The sequence below is a fragment of the Phyllobates terribilis genome, unplaced genomic scaffold (genome assembly GCF_046119375.1).
Source record: "Phyllobates terribilis strain yellow unplaced genomic scaffold, ASM4611937v1 Scaffold_2__4_contigs__length_985480577, whole genome shotgun sequence".
NCBI classification, from domain to species: domain Eukaryota; kingdom Metazoa; phylum Chordata; class Amphibia; order Anura; family Dendrobatidae; genus Phyllobates; species Phyllobates terribilis.
Window position 1 is genome coordinate 27,097,501 of NW_027362762.1, and position 26,944 is coordinate 27,124,444.

The window sequence follows — 26,944 nt, forward strand, 5'->3', positions numbered from 1 at the left end:
GTACATGTATGACCCAGTCATCAGCCAGGATCTGTATATGTACATGTATGATCCGGTCACCAGGCAGTATCTGTGTATGTACAGTACAAGTATGACCGGTCACCAGCCAGTATCTGTATATGTACATGTATGATCCGGTCACCAGCTAGTATCTGTATATGTGTATGTATGACCCAGTCACCAGCCAGTATCTGTATATGTACATGTATGACCCAGTCACCAGCCAGTATCTGTATATGTATATGTATGACCCAGTGACCAGCCAGTATCTGTATATGTACATGTATGATCCAGTCACCAGCCAGTATCTGTATATGTACATGTATGACCCAGTCACCAGCCAGTATCTGTATATGTACATGTATGACCCAGTCACCAGCCAGTATCTGTATATGTACATGTATGATCCAGTCACCAGCCAGTATCTGTATATGTACATGTATGACCTATCACCAGCCAGTATCTGTATATGTACATGTATGATCCGATCATCAGCCAGGATCTGTATATGTACATGCATGTTCCGGTCTTCAGTCAGGATCTGTATATGTACATGTATGACCCGGTCATCAGCCATGATCTGTGTATGTACATGTATAACCCTGTCACAGGCCAGGATCTGTATGTGTATGATCCGGTAATCAGCCAGTATCTGTATAGGTACATGTATGACCCGGTCATCAGCCAGTATCGGTAAATGTACATGTATGATTCGGTCATCTGCCAGTATCTGTATATGTACATGTATGACCCGGTCACCGGCCAGTATCTGTATATGTACATGTATGACCCAGTCACCAGCCAGTATCTGTATATGTACATGTATGAACCGGTAACCAGCCAGTATCTGTATATTTACATGTATGACCCAGTCACCAGCCAGTATCTGTGTATGTACATGTATGAACCGGTCTCCAGCTAGTATCTGTATATGTACATGTATGACTCAGTCACCAGCCAGTATCTGTATATGTACATGTATGACCCAGTCACCAGCCAGTATCTGTATATGTACATGTATGACCCAGTCACCAGCCAGTATCTGTATATGTACATATATCATCCGGTCATCAGCCAGGATCTGTATATGTACATGTATGACCCAGTCACCAGCCAGTATCTGTATATATATACATGTATGACCCGGTCACCGGCCAGTATCTGTATATGTACATGTATGACCGGTCACCAGGCAGTATCTGTATATGTACATGTATGACCTGGTCTCCTTCCAGTATCTGTATATGTACAAGTATGGCCTAGTCACCAACCAGGATCTGTATATGTACATGTATGACCCAGTCACCAGTCAGTATCTGTGTATGTACATATATCATCCGGTCACCAGCCAGGATCTGTATATGTACATGTATGACCCAGTCACCAGCCAGTATCTGTATATGTACATGTATGACCAGGTCAACAGGCAGTATCTGTATATGTACATGTATGACCTGGTCTCCGGCCAGTATCTGTATATGTACATGTATGATCCGGTCATCAGCCAGGATCTGTATATGTACATGTATAATCCGGTCACCGGCCAGGATCTGTATATGTACATGCATGATCCGTCATCAGTCAGGATATGTATATGTACATGTAAGACCGGTCAGCGGTCAATATCTGTATATGTACATGCATGATCTGGTCACCAGCTAGTATCTGTTTATGTACAGTATATGTATGACCGGTCACCAGCCAGGATCTGTATATGTACATGTATGACCCAGGTCACCGGCCAGTATCTGTATATGTACATGTATGATCCAGTCATCAGCCACGATCTGTATTTGTTCATGTATGACCCGGTTATCAGCCAGGATCTGTATATGTACAGTACAGACCAAAAGTTTGGACACACCTTCTCATTTAAAGATTTTTCTGTATTTTCATGACTATGAAAATTGTACATTCACACTGAAGGCATCATAACTATGAATTAACACATGTGGAATTATATACTTAACAAAAAAGTGTGAAACAACTGAAAATATGTCTTATATTCTAGGTTCTTCAAAGTAGCCTCCTTTTGCTTTGATGACTGCTTTGCACACTCTTGGCATTCTCTTGATGAGCTTCAAGAGGTAATCACCGGAAATGGTTTTCACTTCACAGGTGTGCCCTGTCAGGTTTAATAAGTGGGATTCCTTGCCTTATAAATGGGGTTGGGACCATCAGTTGTGTTGCGCAGAAGTCTGGTGGATACACAGCTGATAGTCCTACTGAACAGACTGTTAGAATTTGTATTATGGCAAGAAAAAAGCAGCTAAGTAAAGAAAAACAAGTGGCCATCATTACTTTAAGAAATGAAGGTCAGTCAGTCTGAAAATTTGGGCAAAATTTGAAAGTGTCCCGAGTGCAGTTGCAAAAACCATCAAGCGCTACAAAGAAACTGGCTCACATGAGGACCGCCCCAGGAAAGGAAGACCAAGAGTCACCTCTGCTTCTGAGGATAAGTTTATCCGAGTCACCAGCCTCAGAAATCGCAGGTTAACAGCAGCTCAGATTAGAGACCAGGTCAATGCCACAGAGAGTTCTAGCAGCAGACACATCTCTACAACAACTATTGAGAGGAGACTTTGTGTAGCAGGCCTTCATGGTAAAATAGCTGCTAGGAAACCACTGCTAAGTACAGGCAACAAGCAGAAGAGACTTGTTTGGGCTAAAGAACACAAGGAATGGACATTAGACCAGTGGAAATCTGTGCTTTGGTCAGATGAGTCCAAATTTGAGATCTTTGGTTCCAACCAGATCTTTGTGCGACGCAGAAAAGGTGAACGAATGGACTCTATATGCCTGGTTCCCACCGTGAAGCATGGAGGAGGAGGTGTGATGGTGTGGGGGTGCTTTACTGGTGACACTGTTGGGGATTTATTCAAAATAGAAGGCATGCTGAACCAGCATGGCTACCACAGCATCTTGCAGCGGCATGCTATTCCATCCGGTTTGCATTTAGTTGGACCATCATTTATTTTTCAACAGGACAATGACCTCACACACACCTCCAGGCTGTGTAAGGGCTATTTGACCAAGAAGTACAGTGATGGGGTGCTACGACAGATGACCTGGCCTCCACACTCACCAGACCTGAACCCAATCGAGATGGTTTGGGGTGAGCTGGACCCCAGAGTGAAGGCAAAAGGGCCAATAAGTGCTAATCATCTCTGGGAACTCCTTCAAGATTGCTGGAAGACCATTTCCGGTGATTACCTCTTGAAGCTCATCAAGAGAATGCCAAGAGTGTGCAAAGCAGGCATCAAAGCAAAAGGTGGCTACTTTGAAGAACCTAGAATATAAGACATATTCTCAGTTGTTTCACACTTTTTTGTTAAGTATATAATTCCACATGTGTTAATTCATAGTTTTGATGCCTTCAGTGTGAATGTACAATTTTCATAGTCATGAAAATACAGAAAAATCTTTAAATGAGAAGGTGTGTCCATGTACATGTATGATCAATCATCAGCCAGTATCTCTTTGTGTACATGTATGACCCGGCCATGAGCCAGGATTTGTATATGTACATGTATGACCCGGCCATTAGTCAGGATCTGTATATGTACATGTATGATCCGGTCACCAGCCAGGATCTGTATATGTACATGTATGACCCAGTTATCAGCCAGTATCTGTACATGTACATGTATGACCCAGTCACCAGCCAGGATCTGTATATGTACATGTATGACCCAGTTATCAGCCAGTATCTGTACATGTACATGTATGACCCAGTCACCAGTCAGTATCTGTATATGTACATGTATGACCCAGTCACCAGCCAGTATCTGTACATGTACATGTATGACCCAGTCACCAGCCAGGATCTGTATATGTACATGTATGACTCAGTTATCAGACAGTATCTGTACATGTACATGTATGACCCAGTCACCAGTCAGTATCTGTATATGTACATGTATGACCCAGTCACCAGCCAGTTTCTGTATATGTATATGTATGACCCGGTCACCGGCCAGTATCTGTATATGTACAGTACAGACCAAAAGTTTGGACACACCTTCTCATTTAACGATTTTTCTGTATTTTCATGACTATGAAAATTGTACATTCACACTGAAGGCATCAAAACTATGAATTAACACATGTGGAATTATATACTTAACAAAAAAGTGTGAAACAACTAAAAATATGTCTTATATTCTAGGTTCTTCAAAGTAGCCACCTTTTGATTGGATGACTGCTTTGCACACTCTTGGCATTCTCTTGATGAGCTTCAAGAGGTAGTCACCGGAAATGGTTTTCACTTCACAGGTGTGCCCTGTCAGGTTTAATAAGTGGGATTTCTTACCTTATAAATGGGGTTGGGACCATCAGTTGTGTTGTACTAAAGTCAGGTGGATACACAGCTGATTGTCCTACTGAATAGACTGTTAGAATTTGTATTATGGCAAGAAAAGAGCAGCTAAGTAAAGAAAAACGAGAGGACATCATTACTTTAAGAAATGAAGGTCAGTCAGTGCGAAAAATTGGGAGAACTTTGAAAGTGTCCCCAAGTGCAGTTGCAAAAACCATCAAGCGCTACAAAGAAACTGGCTCGCATGAGGACCGCCCCAGGAAAGGAAGACCAAGAGTCACCTCTGCTTCTGAGGATAAGTTTATCCGAGTCACCAGCCTCAAAAATCGCAGGTTAACAGCAGCTCAAATTAGTGACCAGGTCAATGCCACACAGAGTTCTAGCAGCAGACACATCTCTACAACAACTGTTAAGAGGAGACTTTGTGCAGCAGGCCTTAATGGTAAAATAGCTGCTAGGAAACCACTGCTAAGGACAGGCAACAAGCAGAAGAGACTTGTTTGGGCTAAAGAACACAAGGAATGGACATTAGACCAGTGGAAATCTGTGCTTTGGTCTGATGAGTCCAAATTTGAGATCTTTGGTTCCAACCACCGTGTCTTTGTGCGACTCAGAAAAGGTGAACGGATGGATTCTACAAGCCTGGTTCCCACCGTGAAGCATGGAGGAGGAGGTGTGATGGTGTGGGGGTGCTTTGCTGGTGACACTATTGGGGATTTATTCAAAATTGAAGGCATACTGAACCAGCATGGCTACCACAGCATCTTGCAGCGGCATGCTATTCCATCCGCTTTGCGTTAAGTTGAACCATCATTTATTTTTCAACAGGACAATGACCTCAAACACACCTCCAGGCTGTGTAAGGGCTATTTGACCAAGAAGGAGAGTGATGGGGTGCTACGCCAGATGACCTGGCCTCTACAGTCACCAGACCTGAACCCAATCGAGATGGTTTGGGGTGAGCTGGACCGCAGGGTGAAGGCAAAAGGGCCAACAAGTGCTAAGCATCTCTGGGAACTCCTTCAAGATTGTTGGAAGACCATTTCTAGTGACTACCTCTTGAAGCTCATCAAGAGAATGCCAAGAGTGTGCAAAGCAGTCATTAAAGCAAAAGCTGGCTACTTTGAAGAACCTAGAATATAAGACATATTTTCAGTTGTTTCACACTTTTTTGTTAAGTATATAATTCCACATGTGGTAATTCATAGTTTTGATGCCTTCAGTGTGAATGTACAATTCTCATAGTCATGAAAATACAGAAAAATCTTTAAATGAGAAGATGTGTCCAAACTTTTGGTCTGTACTGTACATGTATGACCCGGTCACCAGCCAGTATCTGTATATGTACATGTATGACCCGGTCACCTGCCAGGATCTGTATATGTACATGTATGACCCGGTCATCAGCCAGTATCTGTATATGTACATGTATGATCCGTCATCAGCCAGTATCTGTACATGTACATGTATGACCCGGTCACCAGTCAGTATCTGTATATGTACATGTATGACCCGGTTACCGGCCAGTATCTGTATTTGTACATGTATGACCCAGTCATCAGCCAGTATCTGTATAGGTACATGTATAACCCGGTCACCGGCCAGTATCTGTATATGTACATGTATGACCGGTCACCAGGCAGTATCTGTATATGTACATGTATGACCCAGTCATCAGCCAGGATCTGTATATGTACATGTATGATCCGTCATCAGCCAGTATCTGTATATGTGCATGCGTGGTCCATCACTATCTACTACCACATGGGCCGGCTCCAGGTTTTTGTGGGCCCTGGGCGAAAGAGTCTCAGTGGCCCCTTTAACACATACCACGATTCATGATGCACAGATACCGCAGAGAAATATATATATAGTACAATGCTGAAGATTTCACTTCTTACATGACATGAGCGATATTTATAGTAAATTCTACAATAGCTCAGAAACCTGCGAATCCTCGCAGCGCACAGTGCAGACCGGACAATACCGTCCTCCATACAGTATTATGGGCACCACATAGTCCTCCATACAGTATAATGGGCCCCACATAGTCCTCCATACAGGATAATGGACCCCATATAACGCTCCATGTAGAATACTGGTTCCCATATAACGCTCCATACAAGATACTGGTCCCCATATAAATCTTCATACAGGATACTGGTCCCCATATAACGCTCCATACAGGATACTGGCCCCCATATAACGCTCCATAGAGGATACTGGCCCCCTTATAATGCTCCATAGAGGATACTGGCCCCCTTATAACGCTCCATACAGGATACTGGTCCCCATATAACGCTCCATACAGGATACTGGTCCCCATATAACGCTCCATACAGGATATTGGCCCACATATAATGCTCCATACAGGGTACTGGCCCCCTTATAATGCTCCATACAGAATACTGGCTTCCACATAATGCCCCATGCAGGATGTCACCTCCCCCCCCATATAATGCCCCATGCAGGATGTCACCTTCCCTCCATATAATACCCCATGCAGGATGTCACCTCCCCCCCATATAATACCCCATGCAGGATGTGACCGCCCCCCCTATATAATGCCATGCAGGATGTCACCTCTCCCCTCCATATAATGCCCTATGCAGGATGTCACCTACCCCATATAATGCCCCATGTAGGATGTCACCCCCCCCATATAATGCCCCATGCAGGATGTCACTCCCCACCATATAATGCCCCATGCAGGATGTCACCTCTCCCCCCATATGCAGGATGTCACCTCTCCCCTCCATAAAATGCCCTATGCAGGATGTAACCTACCCCATATAATGCCCCATGTAGGATGTCACCTCTCCCCCCATATTCTGGATGTCAACTCTCCCCCATATAATGCCCCATGCAGGATGTCACCTCTCCCCCCATATAATGCCCCATGCAGGATGTCACCTCTCCCCCCCATATGCAGGATGTCACCTCTCCCCCCATATAATGCCCCATGCAGGATGTCACCTCTCCCCTCCATATAATGCCCTATGCAGGATGTCACCTACCCCATATAATGCCCCTTGCAGGACGTCACCTCTCCCCCCCATATGCAGGATGTCACCTCTCCCCCCATATAATGCCCCATGCAGGATGTCACCCCCCCATATAATGCCCCATGCAGGATGTCACCTCCCCCCATATAATGCCTCATGCAGGATGTCACCTCTCCCCCCATATAATGCCCCATGCAGGATGTCACCTCTCCCCCCCATATAATGCCCTATGCAGGATGTCACCTCCCCCCATATAATACCCCATGCAGGATGTGACCCCCCTATATAATGCCATGCAGGATGTCACCTCCCCCCCATATAATGCCCTATGCAGGATGTCACCTACCCCATATAATGCCCCATGCAGGATGTCACCTCTCCCCCCATATAATGCCCCATGCAGGATGTCACCCCCCCATATAATGCCCCATTCAGGATGTCCCTGCCCACCATATAATGCCCCATGCAGGATGTCACCTCTCCCCCCATATGCAAGATGTCACCTCTCCCCTCCATGTAATGCCCTATGCAGGATGTCACCTACCCCATATAATGCCCCATGCAGGATGTCACCTCTCCCCCCCCATATGCAGGATGTCACCTCTCCCCTCCATGTAATGCCCTATGCAGCATGTCACCTTCCCCATATAATGCCTCATGCAGGATGTCACCTCTCCCCCTATATAATGCCTCATGCAGGATGTCACCTCCCCCCATATAATGCCCCATGCAGGATGTCACTCCCCCCCATATAATGCCCCATGCAGGATGTCACCTTTCCCCCATATGCAGGATGTCACCTCTCCCCCCATATGCAGGATGTCACCTCTCCCCTCCATATAATGCCCTATGCAGGATGTCACCTACCCCATATAATGCCCCATGCAGGATGTCACCTCCCCCCCATATAATGCCCCATGCAGGATGTCACTCCCCACCATATAATGCCCCATGCAGGATGTCACCTCTCCCCCCATATGCAGGATGTCACCTCTCCCCCCATATAATGCCCCATGCAGGATGTCACCCCCCCATATAATGCCCCATGCAGGATGTCACCTCCCCCCCATATAATGCCCCATGCAGGATGTCACCTCTCCCCCCATATAATGCCCTATGCAGGATGTCACCTCTCCCCCCATATAATGCCCCATGCAGGATGTCACCTCTCCCCCCATATAATGCCCCATGCAGGATGTCACTTCCCCCCCATATAATGCCCCATGCAGGATGTCACCTCTCCCCCCATATAATGCCCCATGCAGGATGTCACTTGTCCCCCCCCCCAATAAAATGCCCCCATACATGCATAAAAAAATAAATAAATCAAATGCTCACCTCACTTTTCCACACCTGCTGCCGCTGCTCTCCTCTGGATTCCTCAGTGTCGACGGCGTCTTACTGCTCTGCGCTGTGACGGCTAAGGAGAGAGTAAAGACAAAATGGATTCGCACGGACAATAGATTGTGCTCAGAGGGAAAAGTAACGTATATATATTAGATACTCTCGGCACAAAAAGAGATTACTAGTATAATGTCAAAAAAGAAAATTTTATTCAGAGAGACCCAAAAAATGGAAAACAGTGCAATCCATCCAACGTTTCGGCTATTTGCCTTTATCAAGGTTATCTGGGTTGAGGCTCGGGGCTCAAAAAAGTGGTGTTGTCACTGCATGTAGAGCATGTCTGTCAACAGACAAATAACCTTCCTGAAGGGCAGGAGGCAGAGGCGTCCCCCTGAGCCTCCAACACCTCACCCTCCAGTTCAGATTACAGTGCTGAAATGACTACCCCTTTCTGTAATATCGGGGCAGGGTTCTCATGGTCACCGCCACCAGGGAAGCTCCGGGACAAAGCATCAGCCTTGACATTTTTGACCCCTGGACGAAAGTGACAACAAAATTGAACCAAGTAAAAAACAGGGACCATCTAGCTTGCCTAGGGTTGAGACGTTTAGCTGACTGGAGATTTGTGAGGTTCTTATGGTCAGTAATAACAGTAATAGAATGGACAGCCCCCTCCAACCAGTGTCGCCATTACTCGAACGCCAATTTGATCGCCAAAGTTCCCTATTAGGCACGTCTTAATTTCACTCAGCCAAAGACATTTTTTAGAAAAGAAAGCGCATGGACACCATTTACCAGGGGATGGACCCTGAGACAACACAGCCCCAACCTCGACATCCGACGCATCAACCTCCACAATAAAGGGTTGAGAAACATCGGATTGACTGAGTATATGTGCAGTGGCAAAATTATTCTTTAAAGAAGAAAAAGCCAGGAGGGAGGCATCCAACCATTTGGAAAAATCAGAATCCTTCTTAGTCATGTCAGTAAGGGGTCTCACAATTACTGAGTAATTTTGGATGAATTTCTGGTAAAAATTAGTAAAGCCCAGAAAACGTTGTAGAGCCTTCAGGTTCTTGGGACGCTCCCAATCAAGGACTCCACAGATCTTCTCCGGATCCATCTGAAAACCCGAAGATGACAACAAGTACCCCAAAAACTGCACCTCCTGAACAGCGAAAGCACATTTTTCCAGTTTAGCATAACGTTTGTTATCTCTTAATATCTGGAGCACCTGCTTAACATGCCCCCGATGAGTCTCAAAATCAGGTGAGTAAACCAAAATATCATCCAGATAGACCACCACAAACCACCCCACCAAATTATGGAAAATATCATTTATGAAATGCTGGAATACCACAGGTGCATTGGTCAAACCAAAAGGCATAACCAGACTCTCTAAATGACTTTCCGGGGTATTGAACGCTTTTTTCCATTCGTCCCCTTCTCAGATTCTAACCAGATTGTAGGCTACCCTTAAATCCAACTTGGAGAATAGCTTAGCTCCTACAACCTGGCTGAACAAACCAGGAATCAGAGGAAGAGAGTATGAATCACGGATAGTAATTTGACTTAATTCCCGGAAATCTAAACAGGGAATAGACCGCCATCTTTTTTTTAACAAAGAAGAACCCTGCCGCCACGGGCAAAGATGATGGTCTGATATGTCCCTTCTTCAGACTTTCCGCAATGAAATCCTTCATGGCTTGTCTCTCAGAAAGATTATACAGTCTGGACTTCGGTAGTTTAGCTCCTGGGGTCAGGCTAATAGGACAGTCATGAGCACAACGAGGAAGAAAATCCTGACTCCCCCTCTCAAAAAATGTCCTCAAAACCAGACAGAAAAGCTAGTAATATTTCCGTAAAGACAGTAGCAAGGGAAATATCTAAACAGTTCTCATGGCAGTAATCTTCCCATTCAATAATCTCCCTGGTTTGCCAATCCACCAACGGATTATGTTTAACAAGCCAAGAAATACCCAATCGGTATGGGAAGATTGTCCAGGACATAGCAAGGGATGATTTCACAATGAACTGACCCCACTCTCAGTTTTACATTATGTACAATCTGAGTAAATGTTTTATGTGCAAGTGGTGCCGAGTCAATGGCAAAGATGGAAATAGGTTCAGCTAAAGCACAGCAAGCAAGACCATGAGTTTTCACAAACTCAGCATCAACCATGCTGACTCCAGCTCCACTGTCAACAAACACAGAATTTTTCTCAATTTTGCTCTCTAGCACCACATCTTCTGTCAGGACAAAGCGGTATCTGCAAGTTGGCAACAAATGCACCCCTTGTTTATCCAACTCCAGACTACCAAGAGTTAATTGAGTCTCCTTTTGTTTAGGAATTGAAGGACAGGTCCCAACAAAATGTCCCATTTTCCCACAGAAAAAACATACGCCTTTTTTTTGTGAATCTTCGGGGTGATGTATGTTGCGGACACACCCCCTGACTGCATGGGTCCCTCCACCTCCCCCAGTACTGGTTCACTCCCATACCCCTCCCCCGGCAGAGGTACACAACCCCGACAAGGCCCCGGAGAAGGTGGTCTCACCCATCTATCCCGAAGGCGTCTATCAAGACGTATGGCCAATGACATGGCAGCCTCCAAGGACTGAGGGGTTTCATATACTGCCAAGGCATCTTTCAACCTTTCAGTAAGCCCCTCACAAAATTGACTTCTAAGGGCTGAGTCATTCCATTTGGAATCTGTTGCCCATCTACGGAATTGTGAACTATATGTCTCCACTGAGCGATTTCCCTGCAGAAGGCGACGTAGCCTACGCTCAGCCAAGGCGACTTGGTCAGGGTCATCATAGATGAGGGCCAGAGCCCAGAAAAACTCCTCCACAGACTGGAGACAAACCGAATCCTGTGGTAAAGAAAACGCCCATGACTGAGGATCTCCCGGCAGTACAGAGATCACAATTCCAACCTGTTGCTCCTCATTTTCAGAGGAGTAAGGACGAAGTTTATAATACAGTTTGCAGGCCTCCTTGAATACGAAAAACTTGTCCCTACCTCCTGAAAACCTGTCCGAGAGGGCAACCATGGGTTCAGGCTGGACAGACCTACATGTAGAGACCCCAATATTGGTGACCTGTAGCGGCTGATGCTGCTGCTGAACCTCACAGCAGAGATCATTCACCTCCAGAGACAGCCTGTGCAACTGATCTGCAAGCTCTGCAACTGAACCCATACCTAGGGAGAAAGGAAAATAAAAAGGTCCACTCCCAAAAACACACAGAGAAAAAAAAATCAAAGTTTCAGTTTTTTTTTTTTCCTTTTCAAAATGTGCTCGGCCGGCGATTATATCACGCAAGGTGTGGGCCAAGGTGAAACGGTGAAGGAAGAGTTTAAAGAAAGTAGATGAGTGGCAGATGGGGAGAGCGGCTCATCAATGGGGATGTTAAAGTTCCCCATGATGAGGTTGGGAATGTCACAGGATAGAAAGTGTGGAATCCAAGTGGTAAAGTGATCCAGAAACTGATAGGAGGAGCCCGGAGTGTGATACACAACTGCCACTTGCTGGGACCAGGATTTAAAGAGTCTAACAGTGTGGATTTCAAAGGAAAGAAACATAAGTGAGGAAACCAAGGGGATAACATGAAAAGCACATTGTGATGAAAGGAACAGACCAAAACCTTCAGCTTGTCTGTTCTCAGGTCTGAGAATATGTGAGAATTGTAGCTGACCATATGATAGAGCAGCAGCAGCAGTGGTGTCAAACTGCTCGATCTAGGTTTAAGTGAGAGCCAGAAGGTTTAAGTAATTGGAAATGAAGAAATCTTGGATGTAGAAGAGATGGTTGCACGCTGAAAATGAGTTCCAGAGGGAAAAATTAAAGGAGACAAGAAAAGGCTGCACTGAATGGTGATAAGATTGGCAGGGTTTTTATATGCAGCAGGAAGAGATTTATAAATACTTTTGGAATAGGACCAGGGTTAAGGAAGATGTCGCAGATGTTTCAGTGATTTGTCTGAGCTTTTTGTGTGGAGTATGGTTGCAGTGGATGGTTTGGAGTGATTGAGAAATGTAGATATAGCCTCAGTGCTGTACATGGGAGAGGGGAGAAAGGAGGGGCTGATGTGGACAGAGTGCGCAGAATCTGTAAAAGGGCGAGAGAGTTTAGAGAAAGCAGAAGTTAAAACATATACAGTGAGGAAAATAAGAATTTGATACATTGCCGATTTAGTTTTTTCACCTAATAAGAATGGAGAGGTAATTTTTATCGTAGGTACACTTCATGTGTGAGAGACAAAATCTAAAAATAAGAAACAGAAAATCACATTGTTTGATTTTTAAATAATTAAATTGCATTTCATTGCATGAAATACAGTAAGTATTTGATCATCTACCAACCAGCAGGAAGTCTGGCTCTCACAGACCTGTTAGTTTTTCTTTAAGAAGCCCTCCTACTCTGCACTCATTACCTGCATTAATTGCACCTGTTTGAACTTGTTACCTGTATATTAGACACCTGTCCACACACTCAATCAATCACACTTCTACCTCTCCACCATAGCCAAGACCAAAGAGCTGTCTAAGGACACCAGGGACAAAATTGTAGACCTGCATAAGGCTGGGATAAGCTATAAGACAATACGCAAGAAGCTTGGTGAGAAGGCAACAACTGTGGGCACAATTATTAGGCAAGAAACACAAGATAACTGTCAATTTTCCTCAGTCTGTGGCTCCATGCAAGATCTCACCTCGTGGGGTAAGGATGATTCTGAGAGTGTTCAGGAATCAGCCCAGAACTACACGGGAGGACCTGATCAATGACCTGAAGAGAGCTGGGACCACAGTCTCAAAAATTACCGTTAGTAACACACTTTGCCGTCATGGAATAAAAACCTGCGGGGATTGCAAGGTCCTCCTGCTCATGCCAGCACATGTCCAGGCCTGTTTGAAGTTTGCCAATGACCATCTGGATAGTCCAGAGGAGGCATCGGAGAAGGTCATGTGGTCGGATGAAACCAAAATATAACTTGCCGTGTTTGGAGGAAGAAGAAGGATGAGTACAACCCCAAGAACAGTGTCCCAACCATGAAGCATGGTTCATAATTAAATAACAAACTTGAAATCTTGTGAATCAAGGGAGCTGTTGATACTTGACAGATTTATCATAAGCAGATCAGTGAATAATACCTTTTGGTAGCTTATGGGAGATTTCTGATATATTTCTGCTATGTACTTCAAAAGCTGCACTTAAATTTGCTGCAGGCATTGACCAGGGTCAGAGACCTGGCCCTTACTGCAGCACCAGAATCACCATCAGTACATGAATACAATACCTAGCTTGCTACAGTGATCAATTCTAATGTCAGGTCCGCCCCATTTGCAATTGTATTGCATGCACCTACAATTTCCAGTATGTCCTTAACAATGGTAAGGAGTTACTAGGAGATGTTGTTACCAGCCATCATCAGACTGCAGACCATACAGGACCAAAGACTAGTGATGAGTGAACGTGCCCGCCACTACTCGATACTCTCGGACGAGAGTAGCATTACTGTGCTCGACAAGCTCCGCGCTCGGCAAGTATTTCCGGGTTGCTCAGACGGGAGCTCGGGTCCCCGCCCTGCATGTTTGGCGCTCTTTATAGAGCCAATGAACATGCATGTTGGTTGTGGCATTACAGTGATTGGCTGGCCGCACAGCTTCATCAGGTCTATATAAGATCTGACGCCGCTATGCTCGTCACAGTCTACCCCGTAGGCAGAGTAGAGAGAGCTGCTGCTGAGCTAGGGAGAGATTTGCTTGTTTATAGTTAGTAAAAGTATTTCACAGCAAGAGAGTCCATTACACGTTCTGTCTGCTGCTGCTGCTGTTACAGATATTTGTAGACCGAGCCCCAGATATCTGGGGCCAGGGCTAATTTTTTTTTTTTATCATAATCCAGATTATTTGCTTAAAAAGCAATCCAGAGTACACCGTTTTTCTGCTCCATTTGCTTGTAGCACTGCAGAATACAGCCAGATCTTTTCCATATTACAGCGATAAAAATCCAGAAATTTGAAGTGAACGTGGAAAATATTGGCCTCCATTTCCATTTTGTTGCAGTGTGTCAGTGAAGCTATTCACCCGAGGTTGCTGTGAAGAATAGTATTAGTAAACTACAGGCCAGCTATTTAAAGCAGTGGTTGTCTGTCAGACGTATCACATATAACTGCGGTTCAAATCCAGCCATTTCTAGTGAACGTGGAAAATAGTGTCCTCCATTTAAAATGGGCAAGGCGCGTGGCAAGGGACGGGAACTGAACGTGATGGTGATGGTGCATGCAAAGGCCGAGGCCGTGGGTAAGCTGAAATTGTGCCACAACAAACACCAACATCTTGTTGCTCGACCTTCCTGTCCCAATTACTAGGGTACCGCAGCACACCACTATTTAACACAGAGCAGTGTGAAAAGGCTGTTGGTTGGATAGCAGATAATGCTTCCGGTCACTTTGCCATCGCCACCACTAGGCATGAGCGAACATTTCAATGCTCTGTTCGGAAAAGTTCACCAAACAAATTGATATTTGCCGAATTTATTCATCGAATATTCGTCGACGATTTCCGAATCCCATATGAGTAAATGGTGGGACCAAAAAAATGCATATACAACACCTATAAACGGGCCCAAAAGCTGCCAAAACACATCAAATTAGATGTAGACACCAGGGAAGTGCCATCAATTAACCCAGAGTACAAGTACTATAATTATTACACAGAATACTGATTAGAATAATGGACAAAATTCACACTAGTGGTCACCACTGATACAAATAGCTAGTATAGATTGGGAAGGGTATAAAGAAAGGGAAAGATGTGTGAATAAAATTTAGCCTTTATTAGTATAATTAAAAAAACTCTTGTTTTAAAAAAATTATTTATGAATGAATATTCATACATCAAATGATGTATATAGGGCTACTGCTGTATCATTTTAAGCAGTTCTAGCCCACAAGTTACTTATTTCAAATGTGAGGACACAGAAATAAATTATCCACAGCCGATGTCCCTATAATTATTGGCTGGGTATTATAAGTTGTGTGTCCCAAGTATCCCAACACTCTCTGTCAAATAGTTTGATTATTATAAATTCCATACATAAGATGCCGTAAAAATGTGAGAGATAATAATTAGTTCTCCCCTAGTGAGCCTCTTATGGCTTCTTATATTCTCTGCGCTGTTAGTGAGTTATTAACAGTATTCATAAAGAGATAAAATATTATGCTTGTGCGATCTCACTGCTATAGATGACATTAAAGAAACAGCTATATGGCTGAACTTACATCTATGAGCCAAGCACTAATCTAATGTGGGTAATATATACAGTTAATGTAGCTGATCTACCAAGTCGTACCCATAAAGATAAGAGTGCTCATTTTCTCCCACAGCATATACATTCTGACTGTGTGCCAGTGGTCTGCTTACAGTCACTATTATTTATTGCAGAGATTAAACATGCAGTTAGCTGCCAGTGTGTATCATTAGCTTCACGTGGAGATCAAAGCACCTTATCTCCCCCACAGCGTTCTCACTTAAGTTAAGTGCAGGTGATCTGCACGCGGTCAATGCCGCTTTGTATATTAAGCCGGTAGAGTAAGGATTAGAGTGAGATAACGATGGCACATAGCATGACAGAGAGTGCTGTATGGATCTTGGAGTGTGTCACCACATTTAGAATATAAGAGTAAACGTCCCTGACGCGCGTTTCGCTGTGATTACCGGCTTTTTCTGCACGCGATTTGAATGAGAACGCTGTCGGGGAGATAAGTTGCTTTGCTCTCCATATGCTTTAGCCAGTGATACAAACTGGCAGTTAACTGCACGATCTCTATAATAAATAACTTTTACTCTACTGGCTTGATATACAAAGCGGCATTGACCGCGTGCAGATCACCTGCACGTAACTTAAGTGAGAATGCTGTGGGGGAGATAAGGTGCTTTGATCTCCACGTGAAGCTAATGATACACACTGGCAGCTAACTGCATGTTTAATCTCTGCAATAAATAATAGTGACTGTAAGCAGACCACTGGCACACAGTCAGAATGTATATGCTGTGGGAGAAAATGAGCACTCTTATCTTTATGGGTACGACTTGGTAGATCAGCTACATTAACTGTATATGACGCGCCCCTGGGCCTGTGTCGCGCTGCGTTGCGCACGCGGGAGCTTACCCGGAGCCGGATCTGTTGAGGGTTGTAGTCTCGTGGCGGTGACCCGGTCCGTGCCCAGGGAGTCAAACTGAGCGGCGATGTATCAGCGGTAGATGTTGGACGACTACGCCACCCGTTGAGTACAGCTAAGGAGCTGCTGCTGCAGGGCAGACCGCTGAGGCCGGTGGTAGGATTGTGCAGCGTGATAGTATAACCCCCAACGGGAGGGGTATGGCCTCAGGGCAGCCGACGTGGATGATGGGGGTAGCAGGAACCACTCGGAGACGGTACGGTGTAGTTCAGGGTCTTTACTGGTGACAAAGATAGACCCTCCCGGAGTACTGGCTAGCGATTGGGGCCTGGTCAGTCCTTGAGCAGATGGGATCTCCCCTGGCCAGGCGGAGTTGTAGGCCTCCCAAACTAACTGTACTCTTCTGGCTACCTTGCTAGAGGCGGGTATAAGTAGCCCACGTCCCTCAGTGTACCGTGTGGTGCTCACCCGTATGGCCGGTGACTCGGGGCCTTCGGGTTTCTTGGCCAGAGGACCTGGAATCCCCTGCCTGACGGATTCTGCTGCTGGGTAGGGGTTAGTCCCCACAGCCTCGGACTCCGGGTCCGGTAAGAAATCTTCTCAGTCAGGGCGAGCTCTGCAGCTGCCAGCCCCTGACTCCTTGTAACACTGCTCCCACAGAGCTCCTGATGTTCTGTTCCTATATTTGCTTCTTTTCTCTGTCTCTACTTCTTCTCTACTCACTAACCCTGCCTCAGCCCCAGTTTTATATAGGGGAAGTTCTTCCCCTCCCAGGACTGTGCAGGAGGTGTGGCATGCATAGGATTCCTGACCAAGAGACCTCCCACCTGCTCTCAGACGTAATATCTCTATCACTGTGGCAACCAGACCCCTGGGGTGTCACATTCCCCCCTAGTGAAATTTAGTACTCCGGGACTAAACATATTTTTAGAAAAACATAACAAGGTATAAACAATAATAGCACAATAAGAAAAACATATAAAGATGGTCACGGCGTGTCCGCAACCGGGTGCAGTTTTTGAAGAAAAGCAAGGTGTCCATTTCACCAAAACAGGGAGACGTAACCAGGTAGGGGTCTGTCCTGCCCCGAGTCCTTAACAGTCTTTAGTCCATTCCTAGGTTACGCTCCGACCAATTGTACAAGGATTCCCGGTAAATCCACCAAGGACTCCTAAAAATAACTAGAAACACATAATTATTTACAAGTAACAAGAAAAACAGGTAACCACAAATAAAACAATTTATACACTTCAAATCCTCCAACGTGCGGGTAACTGGCCTCTAGTGGCCCTAGTGGACCTACGGAGCTGACTGTCTAGCCCTGAACTACAGGGTGTAGGAGCTGTCAAGGGTAAACTGGGCAGCTGTCTACCGGCTATTTGGCTCACTAGGGGTACGGCAGGCTCACTATAAGCAGAGGGTTGATCCTCCCGTTCTGCTTGTGTGGAGTCTTCTGCCTCCTGGACCGGCTGCTCTTCCAGCTCTACCTGTTGCTCCGTAGGCACTTGGGATGCTGGTTGGAGGAACGTGAGGACGAGTACCACAACTGCACCATTGACTTGAGTCCAGGACCGAGGGAAGTCTCCGAGCACAGTACTAACCATATCTTCCCTTTCCTCTACGGGTCGATGGTCTTCTTGTTCCTCTTCAGGGTTCCGTAGCTGTTCAGGACACTTCTTCAGGTGATCCCGGGATACAATGGCTATGGTCTCCCCTCCGTCTTTACTGATGGTACAGACTTTCGGGTTCTCGTGGCTTGAGGGCAGTACGGTGTACGGGTCCTTCTCCCACTGGTCGTCCAACTTGTGGAGCCGTCGTTTCCTCTTCAAGACCTGCTCTCCGGGTACCAGGGGAACAGCGGGAGCATACTGGTTGTAAGTTTTCTCTTGTCTTTCCCTAGCCTGACAGAGACTTCGCTCCACGCTCTCCTGTACTTTCCGGTACTGCTGCTGCCTCTCTGTGTCCCAGTCTGCTTCTGGTGAGGTGTCATCGGGTGTCAGGACTCCCATTTCCAGGTCAACAGGTAACTTACCAGGTCTCGCCCTCATTAGGTAAGCCGGGGTACAGTTGGTGGAACCTACCGGGATGTGGTGTTCTACCCCCTTGACTCGCCCGAAGTCTAACGGGTGTTTACTAAACACTCTCTCGTACTCTTGAACCACCCGATAGACTCCCTGTTTCTGGTGTGAGGGAGTGGAGTCAGTACCCAAATGTAGTTGCTGACACCAGTCCTCCATTGTTTTCTTAGAGCCGTTACCTTCCTCCGGGTGAGATGGAGGCAAGGGTTCCACAGATTGTATAGCATTTTGGTTAATGGTATATAATTTGGCTAGCGTGGCATACCGGGGCAGGTACACTTCCCTCTTCCCGATATATTGATTATGCGAACGGGCACCCTCCCATGGCGTACATTAACCACCCCCCGTGCTGTCAAGATGGTGGGCCTACTGTCTGAGTAAACTGGTTCTACCATTGCCTGGTAATCTCTACCTCTCAGACCAATAGCTGCCCGGCACCAAATCATCATTTCACTTTTTGGGGGCATGGCAATAGGGAAAGGGTCACACATTCTCACGCTACCAATCTCACCGCCGGAGAGTTCCACCTGTTGCCGTCGCATCAGTGCCCGGATCTCTTTTTGGAGCACGCGCTGCTCGCCGGAGCTGGCGTTCTTGGCAACCTGCTGTAAAAGGAAAATCACCTCTGCAAGACAATTTTCAATTACATTAGTTCCTAGAGTTATCTTTGGGTGACTCTCGTGTTTGTCAATGTCTACAATGATCAGTCCCTGTGCTGCCAGTTCAACTCTACCAATTTTAATGGTCACCTCTTTAAATCCAATCTGTGGCACGGGCTGACCATTGCTGGCGATGATACTCAAGTCGTCGTCAGGGTAGCGGGTAATATCCGAGTCATTCCAGTACTGCTTGAAGAGCACGTACGGGATGGTGGTGACCTGTGACCCGGTGTCCAGTAGGGCACTCATAGGAATGCCATCCAGTACCACAGGCAAGACTGGACGTCCTCCCACATATTTGTCGCGCCAGTTCGATGGGCCTGATGATCTTTTTCCTGGGGGTTGGCCCTCTACCCCAGGTTGTGCCAGTTTAAAGGACAGTACCTTGCCATATGTCCGGGTTGATTGCAGCGGCGGCAGATGGGTCGTCCGTCCTCGTTGTATCGGTCGCTGGGTCTTCCTCTGGCCGGTGGGGTCCTCCTTGGTCGACGCCACGGGATGTCCTCCGGTCCGGATGCCAGCTGGATCTTCCCTGGAGTGGAAACCTGTAAAGACTGCACAGTTCGGGTTAGCGCAGCAACGCTTTTAGCTAGCTCTTGGACCTGATGGTGCAGGTCTGGAGCCGGGTCATTGTTCAAAGCCTGCGCATCAGCTCCCACAGGCCCTGCCGACAAGGGCGCCGCCTCCTGGTGGTAAGTGGTAGTGGGGCGTCTGGGGGTCACAACGCCACTTGGTGCCGGTTCTCGAAGCACCCGGATGGCTCTGTCCTTGAACTGTGCAAATCCCAGATGAGGGTCCTGTAAGGCCATTGCCCGCAACTGGGTTCGGTGGGCATTGCAATATAAACCCTCTATAAATTGTTCAGTCAACAGCCTGTCCTCGTCTCCCACGCCGTCAGGGTCGGTCTGCTTAATGGCTCTCAGGGCCTCTTGTAGGTTCAGGGCATAGTCCCTTATACTCTCATGTGCCCGCTGTTTGCACCCGTAGAATCTAAGCTTGATCTCGGCTGAGGTGCGGGTATCAAAGGTGTCCCTCAGCCGGGTTAGTATCCCTGCGACAGTCCTCCCCCCAGGTGGCCAGGACTTTACCTCCCTTCGGGCTGCCCCAGTTAATTGGGCCACCAGGATGCTCACTTTTTGCTCTTCTGTGAGGGGGTACACCTGGAAGAGGCTATCCAGCTTTTCTCTAAAGTCATGCAGGGTATGTGACTCCCCTGAGTACTGGGGTAGCCAGGCCGCTCCCGGGATATAGGGCATGGTGAAAGGCATGACTGCAGCAGCGGTGGCGCTGGCGGGGGTTGAGGCAGTGAAGCTCTCCTCCGTATCCGACATCCTCCTCCCCCCTAGTGGACCGTGGCCTACCTTGCGATGATCCTCTTCCGTAGGCCGCGGCTCCGCAGTAGATCGTCAGGGTTGAGGACCTTCCGTCGCGCTCCTGTGACGTCGGCGTCTGCTGGGCTCCTTCCAGGACCTTACGCGACGTCCGGACGTGAGGCGGGGCTTCAGTTCTCGCGCGCTTTCGGAGTCCACGCCCCTCTTCTTCCCGCGCGATGTCTTCAAGATGGCGTCCAACGGCGGGAAAACTCCACGGAAGGCGGGAAGAAGGCTGGAAATGGCGCCGGATGGCGGGAATCTTCACCGATGGCGGGAAGAAGGCTGAAGATGGCGCCGGATGGCGGGAATCTTCACCACAGGTAAGTTTGAACAGTCTTTTTCAGGCACGCAGTACCCGGTGGTTGCGGGCACGAGATCCTGCCGACTATGCCAAAAGTTGACGCGCCCCTGGGCCTGTGTCGCGCTGCGTTGCGCACGCAGGAGCTTACCCGGAGCCGGATCTGTTGAGGGTTGTAGTCTCGTGGCGGTGACCCGGTCCGTGCCCAGGGAGTCAAACTGAGCGGCGATGTATCAGCGGTAGATGTTGGACGACTACGCCACCCGTCGAGTACAGCTAAGGAGCTGCTGCTGCAGGGCAGACCGCTGAGGCCGGTGGTAGGATTGTGCAGCGTGATAGTATAACCCCCAACGGGAGGGGTATGGCCTCAGGGCAGCCGACGTGGATGATGGGGGTAGCAGGAACCACTCGGAGACGGTACGGTGTAGTTCAGGGTCTTTACTGGTGACAAAGATAGACCCTCCCGGAGTACTGGCTAGCGATTGGGGCCTGGTCAGTCCTTGAGCAGATGGGATCTCCCCTGGCCAGGCGGAGTTGTAGGCCTCCCAAACTAACTGTACTCTTCTGGCTACCTTGCTAGAGGCGGGTATAAGTAGCCCACGTCCCTCAGTGTACCGTGTGGTGCTCACCCGTATGGCCGGTGACTCGGGGCCTTCTAGTAGCTTCCGCTCCACGACGGCGGTGCTGGTCCCGTGCGTGTGACCGTGCCTTCGGGTTTCTTGGCCAGAGGACCTGGAATCCCCTGCCTGACGGATTCTGCTGCTGGGTAGGAGTTAGTCCCCACAGCCTCGGACTCCGGGTCCGGTAAGAAATCTTCTCAGTCAGGGCGAGCTCTGCAGCTGCCAGCCCCTGACTCCTTGTAACACTGCTCCCACAGAGCTCCTGATGTTCTGTTCCTATATTTGCTTCTTTTCTCTGTCTCTACTTCTTCTCTACTCACTAACCCTGCCTCAGCCCTAGGTTTATATAGGGGAAGTTCTTCCCCTCCCAGGACTGGGCAGGAGGTGTGGCATGCATAGGATTCCTGACCAAGAGACCTCCCACCTGCTCTCAGACGTAATATCTCTATCACTGTGGCAACCAGACCCCTGGGGTGTCACATATATATTACCCACATTAGATTAGTGCTTGGCTCATAGATGTAAGTTCAGCCATATAGCTGTTTCTTTAATGTCATCTATAGCAGTGAGATCGCACAAGCATAATATTTTATCTCTTTATGAATACTGTTAATAACTCACTAACAGCGCAGAGAATATAAGAAGCTATAAGAGGCTCACTAGGGGAGAACTAATTATTATCTCTCACATTTTTACGGCATCTTATGTATGGAATTTATAATAATCAAACTATTTGACAGAGAGTGTTGGGATACTTGGGACACACAACTTATAATACCCAGCCAATAATTATAGGGACATCGGCTGTGGATAATTTATTTCTGTGTCCTCACATTTGAAATAAGTAACTTGTGGGCTAGAACTGCTTAAAATGATACAGCAGTAGCCCTATATACATCATTTGATGTATGAATATTCATTCATAAATAATTTTTTTAAAACAAGAGTTTTTTTAATTATACTAATAAAAGCTAAAGTTTATTCACACATCTTTCCCTTTCTTTATACCCTTCCCAATCTATACTTTCTATAATTATTAGTACTGCGACAGCGACATTTATTCAGTTGCGCTTTACATGTCAAAAGGGGTCACCGACTGGTACAACAGAAGAGAGGACCCTGCCTGCGAGGGCGCACTGTCATGGATGTGGTTTGTGGAACCACTGTGCCACGGACCCCGGAGAGCCTGGAGCGGCGTGACTAAGCGAGCACGGGACTGTTCACTAAAGCCTCTGATGGTGAGGTTAGACTTGGCTCCCGATGAACGCCAGGTGCCACTCCAGGACAGACCAACGGACGCGCAGCAGTTGGACCCAGTAGAACAGACTAGATGGCGCAGCAGGCAGAGTCTGTATCAGGAGTGCAGCAGGCAGAGTCTGTATCAGGAGTGCAGCAAGGACAGGTACGTAACCTTACACAACTTAGACTGCAGAACAGGAAGGTTCCACTACAGCCACCCAATGAGGATTCCCCACATTTAAAAAAATTAGTGGCAGACATTAGCAAAGTGGCATCAATTTCACTACTGTACAAATAGTGTAAATAAGACCCACACCTCTTCCAGTACAGTCAACCCAGGAGATGGAGACCTAACCAGGACTGTTCACATTGCCCTAAATGAGGGCATAACACCACCGAAGTGGCATCAATGTCATCACACTACAAGTAATTTAACGCAGACACAAACACACCAGGCATGTCCGCATCACTTACAGCTGACGGGCTGTCACTCAGCCTAACTGCAGTGGGTATACAGCTGGTTCTGTCGGACACCTGTGTGACACAACTTGGCAAGGTACCAGAGGTGGCGGAAGAAGCAGTTGAGGTGTCTGATGGGGCGGCTGATGGTTGTTTATTGAAAATCAATTTAGAGTTTATTACGTTTGCGTACCCGGTTGTGGAGAACAATATCTGCACTAAATGCTCAATTTCACTACAGTATAACTATAGAAATGCATGGAGACCAAAACCTCTTCCACTACAGTCAGCCCAATGGATGGAGACCCATTCAGGATCCCCCACATTTCCAAAAATTAGCGGCAGATGCCAGCAAAGTGTAGTCAATTTCACTACAGTAGAAATAGTGTAAATTAGACCCACATCTTTTCCAGTATAGACAACCCAAGAGATGGAGACTTAACCAGGAGTGTTCACATTGCCCTAAATGAGGGCCTAACACCACCGAAGTGGCATCAATTTCACTAGAGTATAAGTATTGCAAAGGAGAACAAAACCAGTTCCTCTACAGCCAACCCAATAGATGGAGACCCAATCATGATTCTCCACATTTCAAAAAATTAGTGGCAGACGCCAGCAGAGTGGCATGAATTTCACTACAGTAGAAATTGTGTAAATAAGACCCACACCTCTTCCAGTACAGCCAACCCAGGAGATGGAGACCTAATCAAGAGTGTTCACATTGCCCTAAATGAGGGCCTAACACCACCAAAGTGGTATCAATGTCATCAGACTACAAGTAGTTTAATGATGACCCAAACCTGTCCCACTACAGCCAACCCAATGGATGGCGACCCAATCAGAATTCTTCACAGTTCAAAAAATTAGTGGCAGACACTGGCAATGTCTAATCAATTTCACTACAGTTGAAATAGTGTAAATAAGACCCACACCTCTTCCAGTACAGCCAACCCAGAAGATGGAGACCTAACCAGGAGTGTTCACATTGCCCTAAATGAGGGCCTAACACCACCAAAGTGGCATTAATGTCATCAGACTACAAGTAGTTTAATGCAGACCCATACCTGTCCCACTACAGCCAACCCAGGAGATGCAGACTCAATCTGAAGTGTTTACATTTAAAAAAATAGGGCCTAATGTAGCACCCCGAGGACTCGGCTGCTACAGGGGTATTGCACCTCAAACCAGAGGTGTGGTATTCCACTCCCGGGTAAGGATGGAGTGTGGGACTGAGCTCAGTTAGCTGCATGCACTACACTCATCCCATTTCCGGGGGACAGAACAACGGTACTCCCACCAGATAGATGTGCAGGTACGACAGCGTCTGTCCCTGGCTGGAGTGGGAGGGGGGGGGGAACATCCCAGTAGTGTAGGAGCAGTCAGGGGAGGGACTCTGGGCATAGGAAGGAGCCCATTGGGTGCTAGTCACCTGGGCTCGGGTGTCAGAGGGAGTATAAGAGGTGGGCACCATCTTGAGACAGAGAGTTGAGCCTGAGGAGAAGCTGAGGGAGAGTTCAGCCAGAGAGGGCTGACAGGGAGCTGTGGCTCCGGCTGGGCCCAGCTCCAGGGCCAGGCCTGAAGCGCAGAGAAAGAGGAAGAAGAACTAAGACCCAGTGAAAGGCCCAGAGACGCAAGCAGAGGGAACCCTGAGATCCCACAAGTGAACTAAGACGGGTGAAGGGTTGGCAGAAAAGGGTACCGGATCCCAAACTGGCAGAGGCTAATCATCCTTAGCCAGGAACCGGAGGTCGTGGACAAGCTTTGGCGCGACCCCTCACCATATCCACCCGGAAGGCATACCACGCATAGGGTCAGGGAAGCCGAGAAAGGTTTCGCCACCAAAAGGCCCGAGGGAGCCGGACATAGGTGGGTCCCTGGTGAGGACGGCCAGTAGGAAGGAAGAGAGGGGAGCTCAGGACCACGCTCCGGAACTGCCTGGGAGTTGGCCGAGTCCCGCACCTGGTGGACGCAGCACGGCTCGGGTGGTCACTCTTGGCCGAAGTGACCGGAGCAACACCTGTGAGTAAAAGCCTTGAAACTGCACCACACATCTCTGAGCTTCCTTGCTGCACCATCACTACCACTATCATCGTCATCTGCTGCCCTGAAGCCATACCCCTCCCGTTGGGGGTTATACCATCTACGCTGCACAACCATATCACCGGCCTCAGCGGTCTGCCCTGCAGCGGCGGCCTCATAGCTGCAATCAATGGGTGGCGTAGTCGAACATTTCTAACATCTACTGCTAAACCCTGCCACTCAGTTTGACTCCCTGGGCACGGACCGGGTCACCGCCACGAGACTACTACCCCCATCTGATCCGGATCCGGGTAAGCTTCCCCGTGCGCGCGATGCCGCGCGACGCAGCAGGCCCAGGGGCGCGTCACTAAGACCATCATTTCCGTGGCCAACAGATTGGAGATGGTGGAGTTCAACCTTTTAGCTTTGCCATGTGTAGGGTGAAACAATCTTTTACGTGACCACAACAGCGGGATTGAGGGCTGGCTACAGTGCTGAGAGAGGGCAGAGTACGGTGAAACAGACAAACCGATAGACCGTGAGTGAAGTGCAGGCAGAGATGTTACGGTGGATTGAGAAACGTGTGGTGTGCTCAGAGAAACAAACACAGCAGGCATGTCCACTTCACTTACAGCTGACAGGCTAACTGCAACGAGTGTACAGCTGGTTCTGGCGGACACCTGTGTGACACAACTTGGCACGGTAACAGAGGAGGAGGAAGAAGCAGCAGAGGTGTTTGATGGGGCGGCTGATGGTTGTTTATTGAAAATCAATTTAGAGTTTATTACGTTTGCGTACCAGTGTGGGGAGAACAATATCTGCACCAAATGCTCAATTTCACTACAATCTAAGCATAGAAATGCATGGAGACCAAAACCTCTTCCACTACAGCCAACCCAATAGATGGAGACTAGCGATGAGCGAGCATGCTCGCTACTGCTTGGTGCTCACCCGAGCATTTCACTGCTCGAGATGCTTGGCGCTCGCCGAGTATTTCCGAGGCTGCTCGGCGGGACCTCGGGTCCCCTCCCTGCATGTTTGGCGCTCTTTAGAGAGCCAATGAACATGCAAGGATTGTCTGCCACTCATTGTAATGCCGTAGCCATGTTGGTTGTGGCATTACAGTGATTGGCTGTCCGCACAGCGTCATCAGGTGTATATAAGACCTGGCGCCGCAATGCTCGTCACAGTTACTCCGGAATCAGACAGTGTAGGGAGAGCTGCTGCTGAGCTAGGGAGAGATTTACTTGTTTCTAGTTAGTGTAGGTGTACCAGACTATATTAGAGACACATATCCATCTCAACTAACAGTCCTTCTGAGGACAAATCCAGCTGCACAGATAT

The 26,944-nt window shown here is 47.5% G+C and overlaps 1 long non-coding RNA gene across 1 annotated transcript in view; it reads right to left on the reverse strand.

Annotated features, from left to right (window-relative positions):
* Positions 1 to 8,661: 8,661 nt before the first annotated feature.
* Positions 8,662 to 26,944, reverse strand: part of LOC141249101 (uncharacterized) — a 42,651-nt gene continuing 24,368 nt past the window's right edge. Inside the window, exon 3 of the long non-coding RNA XR_012312035.1 lies at positions 8,662 to 8,743. This is a non-coding gene — a long non-coding RNA (uncharacterized lncRNA). The remainder of the gene's footprint in view (positions 8,744 to 26,944) is intronic.